The sequence below is a fragment of the Onychomys torridus genome, chromosome 14 (genome assembly GCF_903995425.1).
Source record: "Onychomys torridus chromosome 14, mOncTor1.1, whole genome shotgun sequence".
NCBI classification, from domain to species: Eukaryota; Metazoa; Chordata; class Mammalia; order Rodentia; family Cricetidae; genus Onychomys; species Onychomys torridus.
Window position 1 is genome coordinate 47,951,728 of NC_050456.1, and position 22,787 is coordinate 47,974,514.

The window sequence follows — 22,787 nt, forward strand, 5'->3', positions numbered from 1 at the left end:
AGCCTTTTATTGTTCACTTCGAGGGAGGGGCTCTGCAGTGGGCAGCCCCCATAGGCACCACTGTAGAGAACGTTCACTTGGAATTCCCAGTGTTAGGCCAGCACCTTAGCCTGGAGGTCTGGGTGTTTTTCTTTGAAACCTGCTTTGCTTGCATTTACATGCTCAGCCTGGGATTTACCCCAGTTCAGGCAGTTCTGTGTCCTTTCTATGATGAGTCTTTTTAAGAGTTTAGGTTTGATCCTAATTAACTAGGGGGGATTACAAAGTTATTCTTTCTTTGCAAATAGCAATCATATGAGTGATTTGACTTTTAACATTATTTAATCAATTTGGCTCATTTTTCTTTTTGTTTGTTTTTGGTTTTTGAGACAAGGTCTTTCTACATAGCCCTTGCTGTCCTGGAACTCACTTGCTATGTAGACCCAGATGGCCTTGAACTCACAGAGATCTGCCTGCCTTTGATGGCCTTGAACTCACAGAGATCTGCCTGCCTTGAAAGTGCTGGGATTTAAGATGTGTCTGAGCCCAGCTTTCTCGTGTTTCTTATAAAGAAATCAGACAAAAACAAAACAAAGCACAACAAAAAAAGTCCCCCCCCCTTTTTTTAAACTACTAAGAATTCTACAAGTCCAGTAGCTTAGTTACTGAATTCTGTCAGCAGGTATGGTCTATGTGCTCTTATCTTGCATTTTGCCTTTTTTGCCATATAACCAATTCTTTTGCTAGCTCAGGGGGTTGTCTTTTATTGTCAAAATCTGTTCCACTCATTATTGTCATAATTTATTACCTAACATTAGGCAGTGGTGCTCTGAGTTCTGCACTGTATCGTCCCAGCATGCTTGTCTATAATAAGCACTTGTTTGTGATAAGGAGTTGACCGTGTGGAAGGCCTACTCCTGAAGAAGGTGTTGCCCGGCAGCTGCAGATGAAGCTACTCTTTTGCTTTAGATGATGGCCAAGTTAAGGCTTGAACATTTAGATTTTTCTTAGAGAGGGTGAGAAAGGGAATCCTCGCTAGAAACCACTTTCAAGATTGTTAATTCCAGATAATATGCTAAGGGAGAAGAAAGGCAGTCCCAAGAAACCAAAGCATTAGATAACTATCTCTCCTCCTGTGCGCTATGAAAACATGAGGAAATGCGGTTGGCAATAGGAACTGGATGCTTAAATCTGGGAAACCCACTTTTGTTATGGTTTTTTTATTTTTATTTTTAATTGTGTAAGGTAATGGATTGCATCCCGGCGTTTTCATTTTTGTATGTCAGGTCCTTAATGGCCCGCTCGCCCCACCTCCTGCTGGTCCTTTCTCATTCCTTCAGAGTCCTCCCACATTCATGTCTTTTATTTTTTTAAAGATCTAATTTATGAAGGAAAACATTTATTTTTGTTTTTTTGATTCTGGCCTATTTTACTTTAGCATGGTGATATCTAGTTGTATCCATTTTCCTGGCATGATTTCATTCTTTATGGCTGAATAATACTCCCCTGTATACATATATCAAATTTCCTGATCTATTCATGGGTCAGTGAACATCTAGGCTCGTTCCGTGACTTAGCAATTGTGAATAGGGTTGTAGTAAACTTGGGTGAACACATACCTCTGTCGAATGTTGCTTTTGATCCTTTAGCTATAGACCCAGGAGTAGTAGAGCAGGATAATGTGGATGTTCTGTTTTTAGTATTTCTGAGGATCCTCATTCTAGTTTCTGTAGTGTTTACACTAAATCTCACCAACAGTATAAAGGATTACCTTTTCCTGCATCCTTGGCAACATTTTTTAGTTTTTATTTTCTTGATGCTAACTATTCTGACTGGGGTGAGATAAAATCTCAGTGTAGGCTGGGTGTAGTGGCACACACCTTTAATCTCAGTGTTTCGGAGGCAGAGGCAGGTGAATCTCTGTGAGTTTGAGCCTTAAACTAGAACATAACAAGTTCCAGGTCAGCCAGGGCTATGTAGAAAGACCCTGTCTCAAAAACCATACAAACAAACAAATAGAAACCTCAGTAGTAGTTTTAAAACATTTGTGTGTGAATATGTATTTATGGATGTATGAGTGTGTGATTATGTATGTGCACTTATGTGCACATGCATGTGGAATTCCAGAGGTCCACATCAGGTATCTTCTATAATTGTTCCTCATCTTATTTGTTGAGATAAAGTCTCTTGCTGAATCTGAAAGACATTAAATCTTTTTTCTAACCCTACATCTAACTTATCTCTCCCTGATTTTCAAGTCACAGCATTATTTACTATACTGTAAACCTGTCCTCAGTACATTTTATCATATTGTTCATGCAGGTCTTGGTAAACCTTTCATCCTTTCATCTAGAATTGCCTTGGACAGAGTCCCTTGAGCCTCAGGTAGAAAGGTGGTGGAGAAAAGGAGAACGAAACAGACACCCAGGCAATAGCCTATGTAGGTTGCCTATCTTGTTTCCTGTAGCTGGTGAATCTGAAATGAACTGTCAGTAAAATTCTGATTAGGCAATTTTGCAGAGATCTGTGAAATACTTAGAAGCAGCAAATGATGATCTCCAGGAGTCAACCCGAGTTTAAGAAAAAAGTGTGCTAGATTAGGCTGATAGTATTCTTTTTTGTTTGTTTGTTTGTTTTGTTTTGTTTTGTTTTTTGAGCTGAGGATTGAACCCAGGGCCTTGCACTTGCTAGGCAAGCACTCTACCACTGAGCTAAATCCCCAACCTCTTTTTTTTTTTTTTTTAAGTTTTCTGAGATTTGTTTTTATGTGTATGAGCATTTTGTCAGCATGTCTGTCTGTGCACCACAGTGCATGCCTGAGTTCACGGAGGCCAGAAGAGGGCATCAGTGCCCTGGAACTGGATTTCCACATGATTATTAGCTGCCATGTGGGTGCTGAGAATTGAACCTGGGTCCTCTGGTAGAGCAGTCTGCGCTCTTAACTGCTGAGCCATCTCTCCAGCCTCTGATTTATTCTTTTTAAAAAAAATTTGTATGTGTGTGTGTGTGTGTGTGTGTGTGTGTGTGTGTGTGTATGTGTATGTATGTGTGGGTGTGCACGCACAAGCAGGAATACTCTGGACGTGGAGTTACAGGATGTTAGGAGCTACCAAATGAGGGTGCTGGGACCCAAACTTGGTTCCTCTGCAAGAGCAGTAAGACCTTTAACTGTAGAGCAATCTCTTAACCCTCTAGGCAATTTTATTCTTCTCTAGATTTGCTCCTAATCTATAACAATCTGACTGTTATCAATCTTTTTGACTGAGACTGATAAAGAGTGAAAGAACAATATCGTTTTATTTTATACATAACTGGTTGAATAACCATATGAAGCGATATTGATTTATGTTAGCCTAGAAAGAGGACCTTGAGATACTACAGGAATCTCTCTCCTCTTTCCTGTTATGAAAAAGTTAAGAAAATGTAGCTGGCATTTTGATCAGATTTGTAGTTGATACATAGTTGGAAGGGATGGCTAAGTTATTAGCTAATAGATATGGAAATCAGGAAGAATAAACCATGCCGAGCTGATGGGCTTGACCAGTATGATAAAACACATATAATGCTGTGTTTTTTGTTTTGCAGTTAGGAGGATATGGCTTAGTTGTAGATGTAGAAGAAAAGATCTTATATTATTCACTTAACTACAAACTCAATGTAAACAACTTTGTCATGTTCTTTTACAAAAATGCATTATGATCTTGGACTACCTTAACAGAGTGTCTAAAGCCAGGTTGATAATAGCCTTTTAAAATTATGAGTCAGATTACTCTATTGTCACATTTTAAGAGTGATGAGTCTCAAGCACATGTATAAGAAAATGGCTAAGTCGGGCGGTGGTGGCGCACACCTTTAATCCCAGCACTTGGGAGGCAGAGCCAGGCGGATCTCTGTGCGTTCGAGGCCAGCCTGGGACTACCAAGTGAGTTCCAGGAAAGGCGCAAAGCTACACAGAGAAATCCTGTCTCGAAAAAAGAAAGAAACAAACAAACAAAAAAGAAAGAAAAAGAAAAAGAAAAAGAAAAAGGCTAAGACAATAAGGGGATTTCCCCTCATATGACCAAGCTAAGGAATAAAGGATTTGCCTTATAAAGGGTCATGATGACTGCCTCGAAATACTTACTAGGTAATGCTAGAAGGGGGGGGTTAGAGTGAGATTGTGACATTCCAGAGGCAAAGCGATGACCCGCAGAGAGAGATTCCCCTTTTGCTCTATATAGATGTAAATCTTTGTTTCATAGAAAGAACTCTTAAACAAAAACCAAGGGAAAAAAATAAAAAGGAAGAAAGAAAAAGGGGCAGTGGACTAACCTGTGTGCTGGTGTTGGGAATTCAAGGTGTTCGTTGAACTACCTCTGGGCATGAAGCAATAAAAGAAATCTATGCATCAAAAGCAAATGAAACTAGTTGAGTTGTAAGATTCAGACTTGTCCATTTTGGCGCTGTGCTCACTAGTTGTTTGCAATTAATCTTATTCCCTACCATTCTGCTAAGAAATGGAGAATGTCTGTGGCCGGAAATTGATCAACAGGAATCATTAGTGTAGTTGCTATTAAAACACGCCTCTCTGCTTTGCAAGAAACTATTCCTGAATACTCATTTCTAAATACATTTCTGAAGTCTAAAGGAGTTTAGAAGGGAAAAAAAACTTCAGGAAATGTTGTTCATATTTTCCACATATTTTTCACCAAACCCAAGGCAGTCATATTGCAGCAGTGAGATCAAGCACACGAGAAGAACCGAGCTTGTCTGTTCCTTCGTTAGTTGTGTTTGCTTGATCATTCATGTGCAGATGCGTTGGGTTAGCTGCTGAGCCTCAGTCATTCCTCTGGGCTCCAGAGAAGTTGATATTTACCATATTTTCTTTGAATGTTTACTTAAAAATATTTTTTTTTAAAAAAGATTTATTTATTTATTATGTATATAGAAGAGGGTGCTAGATCTCGTTACAGATGGTTGTGAGCCACCATGTATGTGGGTGCTGGGAATTGAACTCAGGACCTCTGGAAGTACAGTCGGTGCTCTTAAATTCTAAGCCATCTCTCCAGCCCTAAAAATCTTTTACTAGGCTTGTTTCTTACACCCTGTCAAGAATTTTTTTTTTTTATCAAAATAATAAAAAGTACTGATCTTTATATTTGTACTTTTTTACGTTGTGAAGTAGTAAAATACCAGAAACCTTGATCTTCGTTCTATATGGTAGCTACTATATGTGTTCATACAAAAATTCACACTCAATGTGTGTCTTCAGTATTTACATTGCTTTTCAAACTGAATTTTAAAATAGATCTTAGTCATTTTTAAGTACGAAGGAAAAATGTTTGTTGAGGGTTTAAGAGTAATAGTAACCACTATGATTTTTAGGACAAAGTAAAGTATTCTTTCTTTCTTGGCCAAATATATTTTTAAGCAGATTGAATTCCAGTGTGCATCATTGCTAGGTGGACGATGAGGATCTTGGAATGAGAAAAGCGTTTGAAATATTAACAACAACCAGCGTTGCCTGCAGAATGTTAACAGTTGCACATATGCAGTGGTTAAATGGTCAGGTTTTTTGAGGATTTGTTTTTACTTTATGTGTAGAGGTCATTTGTCTTCATGTATGCCTGTGTACCACATGTTTGTTTGGTGCCTGTGGAGGCCGGAAGGAGGGCATCAGAACCCTGGGACTGGAGTTACAGGAGGTTTTCTGTCACCGTATGGGTGTTTGGAACAAACCCCGGTCCTCTCCAAGAGTAGCAAGTGCTTTTCACCCCTGAGCCACCTTTCCCGGCAGAAGAGTGTGAATAAGTCACAAGTTACTTTGATGCACACTATCACTCGAGAGTCAGTCTTCTACATCCACTGAGGGTTTCCTATTAGGGTCTGACTTCTGAAGTCTGTGTAATGCTTTAGATATTGAGTGAGGTCTCTGCCTTAATTGACCATATATCCCACCATCTTGTGTGAGCTCTGGAAATATTTTTGTTTCTAATAAAAAATGTGCGATTCGTGGGCCTTTGCTTGGCTTTGCCCAGCGTATTCTGAATATACACTTAGTTTTTACCCACAATCTCCCGTGCTCAGGTTGTGGGAGCCCATCTCTGTACGAACAGCTCCCTGCTCTGTAGAGTTCTATCCTGAAGATTCCATCCTTCCTACCCTCTGAACTCTGAACTTTGCCGCCCTCTCATGTCATGACTGCACTCTGGCATTGCTACCATTCTCTGCTATGCTCTAGGTGATTTGGGGCTTAATTTTCCTTCTTTTATAGACCACACTTCTATACTGACTTTTGTCCAATGTGTGACAAGAATTCTTTTCAATAGTTTTTCAATTTTGTCGTTTTCAGTGGGATGACAAATAAGAATTAAGTTAGAGTCTTAATGCTAGAATTTTAGGTGCTGTATTTGGCAGGGGGACATGCATACATGTGTGGGCATGTGTGCATGTTTGTGGAGGTCTTAGGTCAGTATCTGGTGTTTTCCTCAGTCACCTCTCCATCTTATTTTTAGCGCTAGGGGTCCTCCTGTCTCCACTTACCAAGTGTTGTGATTATAGGTATATAGTGCTGGAGATTGAAACCTGGTCCTCATGCCTGTGTAGGAGGTATGCCAAGGGAGCCATCTTCCCACTCCCCTGGGTGCTTATTGGTTTTGTGATCATGAAGTTACGTAGGAACTAGTTATATGCGGGAATTAACATTGAATAATTTCTCCAGGTGACTTCTGACATTACAGGAGCACTGATGTACTGTTATGATAGGACTATTCAGGCTTACACAGGGCTTTGCCCTCAAACAGTGTATAACCTACAAGATTAGGCTGGTGTACAAATGCGTTCTAGTTGAGTTTATAATATAAGGACACCAAAGAGGGGCATAATTAAATTGTATGATGATCATGGGCTTTGAAATGAGATAGGCTTTATTTAAATCTAAAATCTGTGGCACTGTTGAGTTCTATAACCTCTCTTCCTTATTTTCCATCATGTTATATAAATGATAATGATTTATGGAAGTATCAAGAAGATTTAGATGAATGTTTTTTTTTATAAAGCCTTGACATGTAGTAGAGATTCACTGATTACTGGTTTCTTTATCCTTATAGTACATTTAAGATGTAGAGGCAGTTAATTTTATTACTGTAACAATTTTCAGGATAAAATTGACATTTAAATTCTGCCTTGAATGTTGAATAGGATACTGATACACATTATTACATGAGTTACATGGATATTCACTTTATTTTTTTAAAGATTTACTTTACTTTTAATTATGTGTATGCATGCACATCTGTATGTGGGCATATTCATGTGAATACAGGTGTTTGGGCAAACCAGAAAAGGCTGTTGGATCCTCTGGAGCTAGAGTTACAAGCAATTGTCAGCCCCGTCCTACAGGTTCTAGGACTTGAACTCACGATCTCTGTAAGAGCAGTACATGCTCTTAACTGCAAAGCCATCTCTCCAACCCCATTCTCTCTCCTTTTAAGAAACTTCAATGAACATGGATGGATTTAAACATGTAACTAGTGGGAATCCTGCATATATATTTATGAAGTTAGCATTGTGTAGAGCTTTAAGAAAAGCAATTTTTGGCTGGGTGTGGTAGTTTATGCCTCTGTTCCCAGCACTTGGGAGGCTGAGGCAAGAGGATTATCCTGAGTTTCAAAGTATTTGGGGCTACAAAGTGAGACACTATCTATCTAAACAAACAAACAAACAAACAAACAAACAAACCACAACAAAGAGAAAACTGTATCTTGAAAAAAATCAAAGTAGTGGGGAAATAAAAAAGAAAAAGAGAATAGACATCTAAACCATAATAAAAGTGTACTTACTGGGCTATTGCTGTTGGCTGCCATGACTAACACAGTTGGGAATGCCTATGGGAAATACCTGTGAGTTAGTATTTTCTGAGTTACCATTCAAGGCTTCTGTCAGCTGGTGAACTGAGCTGATGGTTTCATTAATGAGTAGTTTTTCTCTTTTACCCATTTCCTCCCTTGTTCTCTCCTTTTCCTGACGATTGGTTCTCTAGGTTTTCTGAAGGGGAACGTGGAACCTTTCAGAGGCTTTCCTTGACTCTGGCATGTTCACTTAGTGTGAGCGCTGTCATGGCCTTTGGGAAATTGTACCTAACCTGCTTTCTACGCTTCTTAGAGTATGGGGTTCTAAGCTTTGGCATCTGATCTCATTGAAGTTAAGATTTGTCTTAAAGTTTTATGTGTTTGGTTTTTTGAGGCTGTAGCTCAGTGGGGTTTCACAAGTGCCCCGGCCAGTGGGGTTTCAATGGGGGTGACCCACCTGTGGGAGCGAATGAAAGGAACAGGGGACACAAGGGATGACAGCAAGACAGGATTCTGACCAAGCTGCAAATTTTATTTTCCTCCGCAAGGCTTCTTATAGCATAGGAGGGGAAGGGGGCAAGAAGGAGGGAAGGGGAAGGACCATGGAAGGGGTGTAGAACATGGGAGACATGCAGATCGTGCAACTGCAAAATGTCGGCTAAGGTCACTGGTCAGGGGCCATTTATTTTGTTGCTAGGCTACCTGACCATGGAATGCTCTTTACATTCGGTTGTCATGGCACCTGATTGTGGAATGTTCTTATCTTTGGGAGCCTCCGGTTAGTAAACAGGTGTTACTGCTCTGGGGAAGGGCAGTGGGCTTATGACTTGTTCTCTGGCCTAGCTAGTACTTTTCCATAGTTCATGTTTGGTTCCTGAAATCTTGGTCCCTGACACACAAGGCCCTGGGTTCAGTATCCAGCACTGAAGAAAGAAGAAAAAAAGAAAGATTTCTTTTGTCTTTTAATATGTATTGTACTATTAAGAATCAATGACTTCTTGACCTGTTTAGTCTATTTGTTCAGTGGGTAACTCATCTGACCTTTGATTTAATATTATTTGGTTTGTTTTCTGAAGTTCTGTAGTAATTTAGAAGAAATAATAGGGTGGGGTTGTTTTCTCTGACACTGATAAGACCAGAAATGGGATAAATAAAATTCATATATTACCCTTGAAATGTGGGATTTGATGTTTTAAAAAGTTTTTGTCTGTGTCTGGCACTAATCATTTGGAAATCTGTCTATCAACCTCTCTGAAATGCTCACACTCGAAGTCCTCTTTGAAATGTATTGGAATTACTTTGAATTCATAAGCTGAGAAGATTATGATTTTGTCATGAAAATGGTTATTCTCTACTTAGGAGGTTTTTTTAAATGCAGAATTCCATCCATTTGTACATTATTTTCTTGTTACATTTTGTCATGATTTTAAATATTCTTTTTTTAGCAGGAGTTATTTTCTTTTTTTTTTTTTTTTTTTTTTTTAGCTGAGGATCAAACCCAGGGCCTTGTGCTTGCCAGGCAAGTGCTCTCCCACTGAGCTAAATCCCCAACCCGTGGGAGTTATTTTCAATTACATAATCAAATTGATGTAGAAAGATTGGTTTTTATAGGTAGATTTGAAGTCAGAAACCTTAGCTTCCCTAACTTGTTAAAGTGGTTGGTCAACTTCCTCGTGTTTTCCATGGGGAGAATCACATATGCAGTGTAAATTCTTTTGGTTCAGACCTCATACTTTATCATTTTAAGTATGCTTAGTGATAATGGGTCTTATTTTGTCCGGATGTGAAAAAGATCCCTAACATAGAGCTTTTCATGTTAGAAAGTTTTGTTGCTGGTAAACATTCTTTCCTTAAGTAATAAAACAATGTGGGGTTTTATAAATGTCTTTCTAGCTGCAGTAATAAATCATATGGGCTTTTCTCTTAATCTACTAATGAATAAAATGTATGGGGTTGGGGATTTAGCTCCGTGGTAGAGCGCTTGCCTAGCAAGTACAAGGCCCTGGGTTCGATACTCAGCTCCACATAAAAAAAAAATAAATTAAAAAAATGTATTAATAGATTTTCCTAGCATCGAACCACATTCTCAGATATAATGATGTGTTGGTGGATCTCTGTTGTCATTAGTTTTTAGGAATGGCCTGTAGATTTTCTCTACAGCACTGTTCCTTTACAGATCATAACTATGATGGTGGATTTCAGTTGTCAGCTTGGTAGAATATGGAGTCACTTGGGAGTGAAGGTTTAATGAGGTTGGGTGTGCCTGTGGGACACTGTATTGTTGGCTTCATTGATCTGTGAAGGTCTGTTCTGGCTGTGAGGAGGATTCCGAGCTATGAGTGGAGAGCAGGCAAGCTGAGCACTATCCCATGCTTTCTGCCCTGACTTCTGCCTGGGGATGTAATATGACCCCTTTTAAACTCTGGCTTCTGTGTCTTCCCTGCCATGATGCACAACAATGAATTTCTCTTGTTCAGGATATTTTTTATCACATCAAGGGGAAAAGAAACAAATACATTAGCCTTTCCTCATTTTCTGTTCTTTGGAAATTTTGATGCAACAGAATTTCTCTCTTTGTGAAAATATAATTAAGCCCACTTTACAGCCATCCCTATTGGAGTTTTGAGGCTAACATCTCTTTTTTTCTTAAAAGATGTTTTAGTTGAATATAACACACATAGGGAAAGCATACACAAGTCATAACTGTGCAGATCCACACATTTTCTGGATAAACCAAACAATTCCAGGTAAACAGAATCAATGTCAACAAGTGAAAATTTCCCAGAGGCCCCTGTTCTATGACCCTTCAGTAAATCCCTTCCCCCAAAGTGACCACTCTCCCAGTGTCTGAATCATAGAATAGGATTTTTGTTGTTTAAAACTACATATAAATAGGGTCAGGCAGGATGAATTTGTATGCGATTGCTTCCCCACAACACTGTCTGTGAGCTTTATCATGTACTTTATTAGCTGTGTTTTTTTTCAGTCTGTTGTACCACATTTTATGTGTGTATTAAGCTGTTGATGGAGTTTTGGTGCTTTTTTATGTTATGCCTAATGAAAATAGGGCTTATAAGGGCCTTTTTGCAAACGTACTATGTTCAATTATTGGGTCACGAAGTATGTGTATGTCTGTAGTCAGAAGGTTTTTCTAGTCCTGCCCTGCCCCATGGTCCACAACCACTTATAAAATAATCACTCAGAGGCTTATATTAATTATAACTGCTTGGCCATTAGCTCAGGCTTATTACTGATAAGCTCTTGTATTTAAATTAACCCATAATTCTTATCTATGTTTATCTACGTGGCTTGGTACCTTTTCTCAGTTCTGCCTTGTCATCTTGCTTCCTCTGTCTCTGGCTAGAGACTCCTTGTTCTATGCTTCCTCTCCCCAGAATTCTCCTAATCTGCTTGCCCCACCTATACTTCCTGCCTGGATACTGGCCAATCCGCATTTTATTAAACCAGTGTATAAGAGCATTATCCCACAGAATTTCCCTTTTTTTTCTTTAATTAAAAAGGAAGGTTTTTAACTTTAACATAGCAAAGTTATATATAATAAGGTTATCAAGCAACAATTACATTTATAATATCTTGTCTATTTGTATTTGGCAAAATTTAAATATTCTATCTATCCTATATTTGTGAGTCTAAAGTTCCATATCTAATTTATCTTATATCATAACCAAGGAAAATTATTATAACTATCTAGTCTTCAACTATATCAAAGACCCCAGAAGGATATAGTGTTACCTAAGTAAACAGGAAGAACATTGTAGGCAACTTCCAAAAATCTAGAATGACAGAGACAGCTGGCTGCCTGGATAGTCACCCAAAGTTCCTCTACAATGTTGGGGCATCCATCTTCAGCCCACAGGCCTAGAGTCTCTCAGTCACTTTTCCCTGTGTCCTGTAGAATATCTGGAGTCTCCTGTGTGAAGCAGGAATCTGAAGAACCATTTCATCTTGCAAAGTTCAGTGGTCACCTTCCTATGGGTCCTGCATGTCCAGTTGATCAAGCAGTCCAGGCAAGAACAGTTTCTTGCCCAAGTGTCTGTTTTTGTCCAGAAGATGATAAACTCCGTATGGAGTGTCTTTGATGCCCGTCTTCCTCTTTGAAATAAATTGATGCTGCCAGGAACAAATGTGTCTCATTGTCCAGGAAAGTCTAAGTTTTTAAAACATTTTAAATGCCATATTCTGTAGGTTTTTGAAGTGTTTGAAGATTATCTACCTAATTGAAATATATCTATGTATACCTAGAAAACTTAACTAACATGACTATAAGTTTGATTATCATGAATGACTAATTATTAATATGTATTTCTTAATTATAAATTACAATTTCAAATGAGTTGCACAAACAATACTTTAAACAAGAGTAGAAATATACATACAGTATAACAAAATTAACTTTCAAAGCATTCTTTATAGAAATATTTATAAGATGGTGATAGATATCTCTGAAGTGTACTTAAGTCAATGAGAAAAAAATTCTAACTTGTAATAGAAAATGATCACATGATATATATCTTTTAAAAATTACCAAATATAACTGGAAAATGGGAGAAAAGAAAACAAATATTACACAAATAAAGTAAATGCAAATTAGAGTGATTTGCTGTTATTCTTCTATCTCATGTTTGAAGAACTTGATGCCTTTTATGGGTGAGTATGGGATGACATGCTCAGATAAGTTTGGTGGTAGAAATGGAAGTGAGGACATTTGATGAGACCTGCAAAGATTGACACATAATCTGAATCAACACCTTTACTTTTTGAATGTTTATTTTTTCATAAGCAAAGCCAGGGCCCTGTGCATGCCAGGCAAGTGCTTGACTGAGTGGTTACTCAGCCCTCTTGTAGTCTATTTCCAGATAATGTTATTTTCATGTACTAAGAACAGCAGTGTTCACCATCACCTCTCTGGTGAATCTGTATTCAACAGTGGAGGATGGCTGCTTCTTTATAGTAGAATATTCCGCCTTTATTAATACTCACATCTTAAGGCAGACAAATTATTCTCCATTGTTAATTAAAAAACAGTTAAGATATAAGACTTTGTTAAAAGCTGAGGTGATATATCCCAGAACTCCAGAGACTGAGGCAGGAGGGTCATGATTTCAAAGCCAGCATGAAGAAAATTTGCAAAAAATTTCTGAAGACATACAAGATTCATCACAGATATATGCAGAAATGAATGGAAACAAACATCTGTCGTACTGACAGACATAGTCTTCTGAGGGTGCAGTAAGGTTGATATATTCTTTATGTAGTTTTGAGTCTTTCTCTCTCTGTCTCTTTCTCTCTCTCTTTTTTTAGATGATTGAGAATGGATGTATATCGAGAAAGAATATATATTGCTTGGTAATTAGTAAAAAAGCATAACACTTATGAATAATATTTTTCATACAGATTAAACACATTATTATGATATGGTGAGAGTTTTTCCCATATAATTCTGGTGTTTTCTTTATTTGCTAATGTGTTGGCAGTTGTGGACTAGATTGCTAAGTGATATGAAGCAGCTTTGGAATGAACTGTCTTAAATCCTAAGAATTACAACAAAGAAAATATTGAAGCAGAGAATGCCAGTAAATCTTGATGTGTTTTGGTAACCGGTCATTAGTTCAGTTAATGTCTGTAATGGTGACTTTGTTTTTCTTCTTTGTTCCATATAGCCCCCATCTTACCCCTTTCCAAGCCCCTCTAGATATTTCTCTGTTGATGGGATGTTCACTGGATTATTTAAACAGTTCTCTTTCAATCTATCCTTAGAAAACATCAATTTTCCAGTGAGTTGTGCATTTTATTTATTGTTTTTAAAGTGGAATTTCCCCAAATACCTCCTTGCCTTTTAACCAGGCCTTTTTAATTATAATGGAATTTTTGTGTATCCAGAGTGGATATTTCACTTTCCTCTGTCATTTTCTCCTATATACTCTCCTACTGTTTTTGAGGACATATCAGAGAATTACCCGCAGTCCTTGTCACCTGTGGTTCTCTTTGGAGACTTTTTGGTAGAAGGAAAAGAATGGCATATTAATAAAACAATGAGAAGAAGTGTCACTTCATGTGTTTAAATGCATGTTTTATAGTTTAGTAGTTTGTCCTTTAGTTACTCAATATTTTCATCTGTACAGCAGAGGCAACATCTCTGTATTTCTCTCTTCTCGTCAGTGAATTTATTGATTTCCTTTTTTTTTTTTCATATTTGAGACAGGATCTAAATGCAACCCAGGCTGGCCTTGAATTCCTGATCCTCCTCCTCCCACCTCCCAAGAGCTGGAATTACAGTCATGTGTGCCACCATGCTGTCTGATTTTTTTTTTTTTAATTTCTAAGATATTATGCATTTCATTGAATCATGGTAATGCATAGTCCTTGTGGCCCCTGATCTCTTTAGTTCATTCATGTATTTCTTGCATCTTGTATGGGATCTTAGTGTATTGGCTCCCAGCAATTCGGTCCCTTTCCTGGGAACACTCTTCCTACATAGAGCCATATAGCCATATAGTTGATCTTTGTGTTACATATAGTTCTCTACTCAACTATTACCTTAATAGAAAGGTTTTTGTTATGCAGCCTTTTCTAGAAAATAGCATTCTTAATTCTTTCCATCTTGTTTTATTTTTTCATATCACTCAAACTATTTACACCATAGTATGTATGTATATATATATGTATATATACACACATATACACACATACATATATGTAGTTTTCTTGTTTATTTCTGTCTTTCCCTCTCAAATATAAGATCTGCAGTCTCAATGATTTTGTTTTGTTCTATCTTTTACTTCTAGCTTTTTACCAGATGTGTATGGGTGCTATGACTGAATAAATGAATGAAAACAGTTATACTTATGAATGAAGAAATAAAGGAATGTCATATACTTTATAAAGTTGCTATGGAAATGCAATGAAATCCCAGTGTTGCCTGTTTTTAGTTCCCTTCCTTGTTGTCATGACTACCAGCTGACGCAAACCACTTGAAGGAGGAACCTTTTATTTTGACTTGTGGTTTCAGGAGGTTCAGTCCATCATAGTAGCAGAGACATGGCTGAGCAAACCACATCATGCCTGAAAGGAAGCAGAAAGAACCATGCTGGTCCTGGCAGAACTTTCTGCTTTTCCCCATTTGATTGAGTCTGGACCCTCAGATCATGGGATGGGTCTCTGGAAATGCCCCCAACAGACACCCCCAGAGATGTCTTCTAGGTGATTTTAAGTCTAGTCAAGTTGACAGTGGAGATTAGCCATCGCATCCTTCCATAGTGATTTCTTGAAGTATGTAGCTGAAAGTTTTCCTGTGTCCCACCTGGTCCGTAGCTGCTCAGACCCAAGTAAACACACAGAAGCTCATATTAATTAAAATTGCTCGGCCATTGGCTCAGCTCCTACATTTAAACTCAGCCCATTTCTGTTCATCTCTATGTTGCCATATGATCTGTGGCTTTACCTGTGTGCCATTTCATGCTGCTCCCTGGAAGGCGGCCTTCTTCTTCCCAGAATTCTCCTTATCTGTTTACCCTTCCTATACTTCTTGCCTGGCTACTGGCCAATCAGCATTTTATTAAACCAGTGTATAAAAGCATTATCCCACAAAATAAGTAGACAAAAAAGTGTTGGCTACTTGATAATGTTACTCAGATTTTCTTTTTTTAAAAATTGTTTTATGTCCCGCCATTTCGTGGACGCCAGGGGCCGGGGAGCAGATTCCCGAAGGGCACGGGTGGGCCTGTTGGAGTGTTGGGATTTGAGCTTCGGCTTTTTTGAACCCAGGATCTCGAAATGCATCGTGATTCCTGTCCATTAGATTATAAGGTGTATGTAGGTAATCTTGGAAACAATGGGGACAAGACTGAATTAGAACGTGCTTTTGGCTATTATGGACCACTCCGAAGTGTGTGGGTTGCTCGAAACCCTCCTGGCTTTGCGTTCGTTGAATCTGAGGATCCCCGAGATGCCGCTGATGCTATCCGAGAGCTAGATGGAAGAACACTGTGTGGCTGCCGTGTAAGAGTGGAACTTCCGAATGGTGGAAAAAGAAGTCGGATTTGTGGCCCACCTCCCTCTTGGGGTCGTCGCCCTCTAGATGATTACCGGAGGAGGAGTCCTCCACCTCGGCGAAGATCTCCAAGAAGAAGCTTCTCTTGAAGCCGGAGCAGGTCTCTTTCTAGAGATAGGAGAAGAGAAAGGTCTCTGTCTCATGAGGGAAATCACAAGCCGTCTCGATCCTTCTCTAGGTCCCGTAGCCGATCTAGAGAAAGGAAGTAGAAGACCAGTTTGCAAAAGAAGTGATGTACAGGAAAGAACTTCATTTGACAGGAGTATGTACAGGAAATTCAAGTTTGGTTTGAGACTTCATAAGCTTGGTGCATTTTTAAGATGTTTTAGCTGTTCAAATTTGTTTTGTCTCTTGGAACAGTGACACACATAACGATGTAATCCTCTGTGATTCCAAATGGATCATAGGAGGCATATAATATCAAGAATTGTTACTTTACAATGTTCCCTTAAGCAAGATTGGATTTGCTTTGAACTTTAGTTTTTCATAGACTGAAATAAACCTAGATCCTGCCCAGTTAAAGTATGATGTGCTAATGATATAGAAAGAGCTGGCAGAAATGGAAAAAGCTGTAGTTTCTCTAGTACCTGGGATACTTGTGGAGCTGTGGGGCAATGATAAGCAGTCTTTAAAAGCTGCTGTGAACACAAGCCAATAGGTAAAGGGTGGGAACCGCACTCTGAAGGCTGGCAAAGAGGTTCCTCACCGATTGCTATAGATGGACAAAAAGCTGTTTGTAACATTTTATTTGAAATGGAAGGCTTTAAGTTAGCAGTGTCCTATCAGTTTAAGGGTACATTGTAGAGCTGAATCTTTGAGTTACTGTGCAAGATATCTTTTTCATGCTGTCATTTGTAATATGTTTGTGAGAATCCTTGGGATTAAAGTTTTGGTTACAAAAAAAATTGTTTTATGTGTATGTATTTTGCCTGTATGTATGTCTGTGTACCGCAAGCATGTGTGGTGCCAATGGAGGCCTGAGAGTGCATCAGATACCTGCTTCTGATATCTGTAGTTACAGACAGTTATGAGTCACCATGTGGGCCCTGGGAATTGAACCCAGGTCCTCTCAGTAAACAAACAGTACTCTTAACCACTGAGACATCTCTCCAGCTCATACTCAGAATTTCTAATTTTTGCAAAAAATTTGCAAGATTTGACTGTGTATTAGTATTTTACAGGTGAGAAATTTGAGGTTCAAGATTTGCTTAAAATGTAGTTAATTTTGATGTAGGAAGAGGATTTCTGGGTTTTCAATGTTAATTTGCAATGTTCCTGCACTGTAGCTCTTTTTATTCTGTTTCTCTCAAAGAAGTGAAAGGAATGAAGGTTCCTGGAAAGATGAGCAGGAGTTTGACACTGAGGTGGGGGACTGAAATCTAAGCAGAGGGAATGCCATGAGTATCAATATGAGTCAGCGATGTGCATGTGCACCCTTGGGAAGGAAGCTTTTCTATGGCATACTTACTGTAGACCCACTTTGTCTAAAATGGTAGCCAAAGTCTAAAATGACTGTGGCCATTTAAATTTAGATTAAGATTAAAGTAAAAAAAAGTCATGCGGCAGATGCATTGGCTAAATCACAAATGTGCAATAGCTTCAGGGGATAGTGGCTACCTTGTTGGATAGTACACATATGGAGTGTATCATCACCGTAGAAGTGTTGATTGGAGAGCATTGCTGTAGACAGCACAGACAAGCTAGGAAGACTAGCAAATCAATACATAAAATTATAGAGCATCAAAAAAGGTGTTAATTTTGTTTTTGCTGTTTTAGGGGGCCTGCCACCCAGCTCCCAAATAAATCACTCACAAAGGCTTATTCTTACTTATAAATGTCCAGCCTTAGCTTGGCTTGTCTCTTGCCAGCTTTTCTTAAGATTTTCCTGTTCTCTTATTTCTGTAAATCTTACACTTACTCTGTGGTTTGCTATAGCTGGGTTGCTGGTCCCTGGAGTCCTCCTCCTTCTCAGGCTGATCCTTTTCCTTCTTTTTCCTCCCAGAGTTCTCCTTCTATTTATCCTCTCTGGATGCCAACCCCACCTATTTCTGTTTCCTGCCTCACTATTGGCCGTTAAGTTCTTTATTAGACCTTCAGTTGTGTTAGATAAGCACAGTCACACAGCTTCACAGAGTTAAACTAATGCAACATAAATGTACCACACTTGAAATAATACTCTACAACAAAAAGGAGCTTAAAATTTCCCAAATTAATAGACATTAAAAAAATGGGGTTGGTTATTGCCATGCTAAGCTGATTCGGCTTAAAAGGCTCACTAGGCTTTTGCTTATGGATGTAAGCTTCAGTGGACTTGACTTGGACTCAGGATACAAAATCAGAAATCTCAGCAGGCTTGAGAAGTCTGTGAATATAGACTAAACAATAATCTATTATCCTCTGTATCTAGGTTCTGAACATTTATATTGATTCCCAATTATGTAATAAAGTGATATTACCTAATATGGATCTTTAGTCATCTTCACAAAATATGTTGACATTTATGTACTGGCTCCACTATTAAAACTTCACACAAATTCTCACATCACTCCCCTCCCCAGAGACTGGCTTTGTTTCCTCAGATTCCATCAGCAAGAGTACAGACGGACTTGTCCAGCGTTATGTCATGGCGAAGTGATAGAGCCGGTCTGGAGACCTAGAGTGTCTGGTGCCGCAAGCTAAGTATTCCGTGATCTCGACAAAAAAGCCATGTCATTAAGTAGGGTAGGGTGATTTGAAATTCTTGTGACCGAGTTTAGAGGGCTCAGGTGAAAGGTAGGAGAGGCCTTAGAGAAGCGATGGGTTTTCAGAGTCATTGGTGGTCTCCAGGGTCCTCGGGGCAGCAAGAGTGGCTCAGTGAAAGGTGACTGGGAAGATTTTGGAAACTGACTTGATTTGCTTCAGTCCCATAGTTTGTTTGATGAAGTGTCACAGGCGAAAATGCCAGTGCTTAGACTTCGTAGGTACAGAGAGATTTGGGGGTGGGCCCAGATATTGTTTGAAGAGAGAGTACCCTGATTTGGCACGAGTTACTTTTACCATCACCCATCTAAAAATGTCCTGCCTTCTGCTCAGGATTGATTGTATCGTCTTCTGACCTGTAACATGTTGTTTCCGTGTATGTGACACTTCCCATGGTTGTCAAACTTCCCTGTTTTTATGAACTTTGTCTGCCTGATGTGTGATGAGTACTTTGAGAACTGGTTGATTTTAATTTTTTTTTTAGTGCTTCGGGCAAATTAAGATTGTAAATCTTTGTTGCACCAAGCTGTTTTCAGCCATTCTTCTTATTCTGTTACTTAGTAAATTATTAATGTTTTTGGTGTTTGTCCATGTGTGGCATGTTGTTTTGTCGTTGGCACAGTGGCTGCACCTGAATCTACTGCTGTTTCAGCTACTGACTGAGGCTCCATAATCACTGCCCAGCTGCTCAGGCTGAGGCCCAGGCCTGGCTGGACTTCAGCATTCTAACAGAACCACCTCTGCCTCTAGCCAAATGTAGTTTTTAATTAAGTCTATATTGTTCTGTTTTACCAATAAAGACTTGGGAGTCAGATACTGGGATGAAAGCCTGCTAGCTCAGAGAGGCCAAGAAGCAAACAGCTGACCTTCCTTTTTAGCCATCAACCCGACAAGAAAGAGTCTCTTCTGCTGTCCCCAACCAAAAACCACCAAACTCAGAGTCCCTCCCTACTACTTCCTGTGCATTTCTCTATCCCTTTTCCGGACTCCTTCTAACTCTCTAAGGCTTCTTCCTATCAACTAGTTGCTGGCTCTGCCTTCTGACTCAAGGTTTTTTTTTTAATTATTGCACACTCAAGGTTTACAATGTGATCAAATATGCCGCAACAGTTGTACATGAGTGCGCATGTATCTCTGTGTGTGATCATGTGTGCAGATGTGTATGCACATGTGTTCTTGTGTGTATGGAGGCCTGAGGTCAGGTGTCATTCTCAACTGCTGTCCATAAAAATGGTCATTCTTTGACCGCTGACTGTCTGCAGATTCAATCTGTTTGGTTGTTTCTGCTCATTTCTGTTTTTCCCTATTAGCTCACACGTCTGCCATCTTTTTGCAACAACTGGGTAGTGACTATCATAATTTGGCTTTGTTTTTCTTCTAGTTTCTCTAATCCATCCTGCCTAAGAGGTCTGGCATACTTTCAAATGTTGCTGTTGTAATGTCACTGTTTCCGGTGGCTGGCCCTCATCCGCCGAATCAAGTGTCATTAAGAGCCAGTCCATTCTCACCTGAGGCTGTCCTTCTGCAGAGTTAGGAGAGGAATTGTCCATAGCTGTGACCTCTCTGTGGGTTTACAAAGATCTAAGAAACATGGGAAAATGACTTGAAAGTAATAGTCATCTGCTTGCTCTACCACGTGACTCAGCCTGTAAGTTCTATCGAAATTGAGAGACAAAGATTATTGAGACTTTGGGTCATCTGACATTGTTATTGTTTAAGTCCCGAATTGTTTATTCATGTTATTCAGACCAAGTAGCTCCCTGTTTTTGTAACACAGCTTAAAATTTAGATTTACAGGCGTGGCTTTGTCATTGTGGGAGTATTGCTCAGGTTGGGAGATTCAGGTCTCATATATCTTTGCTTAAATATGGTTAGGTCCTTTGCCAGCATTGTGAAAGTATGTCCTTACAGTGTTTTCTTCCGGGCAGATTTTGCTATGAACACTTGCTCTGAAGTCATATTGGATTAATTTAAGAAGAAGTAGAGTTTGGCAGATTTATAGCATTTAAGTATGTATTGTAAAACAGGTTTCATCCAAGGGATGGCCCAACTTAAGCACAACTTATGTGTGTAGTTTGTCAGTTAAATAGTAACATAAGTTCAGAGAGTGTTAATTATGTCATGGCTAGATTTTCCTCTAGGTTTAGTTGCCCCATTTTTGCCTATATTTCACCTTTAGGATGATCTCCTGGGTGAACAATTATAGATGTACAAAATAGGAAAAATTCAGAGGCCCTGAGGTATTACTTTTAATTTTCTATGTCTTTCTAGTAATGGAAGAAGTATATTAGAAGGTTGTGAATTTTAATTAATGGGTTGTTTATTCTCTGCTGATTAACTAATTATCATTTCTATGTCTTTCTAGTAATGGAAGAAGTATATTGGAAGGTTGTGAATTTTAATTAATGGGTTGTTTATTCTCTCCTGATTAACTAATTATCTGATTATTCTTTGGGACAGCTTATTTTTATTACCATGACATGTCTGCCTTTCTTACTAATAATCAATTCCTATCTATTCAAGTTTATAAAGAGGACTATGTTTAAACCTCAGCTTAGGAATTTTTACTTTATTTTTACATTCTTGAGTGAAGTGAATAAATTTGTTTTTATACACATGAGTTCATTTCCTCACTCCCATACTCATTCCAGTTCTAAGGGCTTTCTGATTTATAGGCTCTCAAAAAATTTTCCCTTCCAATTTAAATTGCAGTAATTAGCTTATTCCTAATTTGGAACTTCAGTCTGAAAGCAGTTGTGTTTAGTTTGGAATTAGACTGGGCATCTCACTGAATGAGGTCACCAGGCTCAAGCCTCCATGATCACAGGAGCAGGCCCCAAGCAGCATCCTTGGCACATTGAGGAAGCAGAAAACCATGTTGCTACTTGGGTTGAGTCACCTTGGCAGTCTTTAACTACAGCTATGTTCTGGTTTACCCATCCCAGTTCAAGTAACTGGACTCTGAACCTGTGTTGGATATGATTAGAGAGTTTATTTATATGTTTAAGAAGGCAAACATAGTATGTGAACAGCTATAAGATATAAAGTTTGTTAAGTTGTATGTAGACAAATTTCTGGTGGGAAACGGTTCCCTAAAAATTGCAGTTCACTTACACATGAAAGTAGTCTGGCTTTTTCTTCCCATTTTCTGTAATTTCCTGGCAAGAATAGTAAACATTTTCTTGCAAAACAGGGACTCTAAAGGCAAGAAGCAGTCAGTGTTTTATCAGTTACAGTGGGCTGTCACAAAGCTCAGTAAACAAACAGACATGTCTGTGTACACACTTGGAGAAGCAGCTGGAGCCAACAGAGGTAATTTCCTTCAGACAGTATTTGAGTGAGTGTCAACTTCGTGTGTCGTAATGGGCATGATGAATGGTTTGGCCTCCATTTTCTTTATCAAAACAATTCAGGGAAGTGTGTGCTTTTAGAGTATAATAATAGGCTAAACAGAAAGAGACAGAGAAAGAGAGGGAGAGAGATTAATTTGGTATATAGATTCTGATTATAAATTATAATAAGAATGATTCTACTAATTTAATCTTAAATTATTCAGTATCACCTTATAATGGTTTCTTAGATAAATTATGAACTTGGGGGGAAGGGAGCATGTTTTGTGGACTCTGTAAGGTAAAAATAGTTGTACATTTAAAAAATCCTTGTGACAAATAAAATCCAAGAGGAGTAAGCCAAAGAGACTACATAGAGTCTAAGCCAGGCATGTTGTTGGTGCAAACCTTTAATCCCAGCACTTGGGAGGCAGAGATAGGCGAGTTCAGGGCCAGCCTGGTCTACAGAGCTAGTTCCTAGACAGCCAAGGCTATACAGGGAAACCTTGTCTCAGGGAAAAACAAAACAAAACAAAAACAAGAAAACAAACGAAAGAAAAATGAAATAAAATTAAAAATAAATAAAAGTAAAATAGTATATGAAAGAAATTTTTAAAGCTGAAATTATTTTTGTTTGTCCTTTAAGAAAACTCCCCTCCCCCACTCTAAAACTGTCATACATTTTTCGTTTTGGGTGGTGCATAAATATATAGATGTATATATATTTGATAGTGAAAGTGTAAAACCCAGTGTGAAGTTCCACTGATTCAAAATGCTGTTCCAACTGTAATGAAGTTCATTGAGATGTGTAGATTTTGGCCCTGGTTAATTTCAGTGTTT

The 22,787-nt window shown here is 38.7% G+C and overlaps 1 protein-coding gene and 1 pseudogene across 1 annotated transcript in view; both read left to right on the forward strand.

Moving 5' to 3' along the window:
• The window catches only part of Rad51b (RAD51 paralog B), a 754,045-nt gene that overhangs the window by 117,492 nt on the left and 613,766 nt on the right, over positions 1–22,787 (forward strand). The gene's annotated exons all lie outside the window — the stretch shown is intronic.
• Positions 15,540–16,334, forward strand: LOC118595113 (annotated as a pseudogene).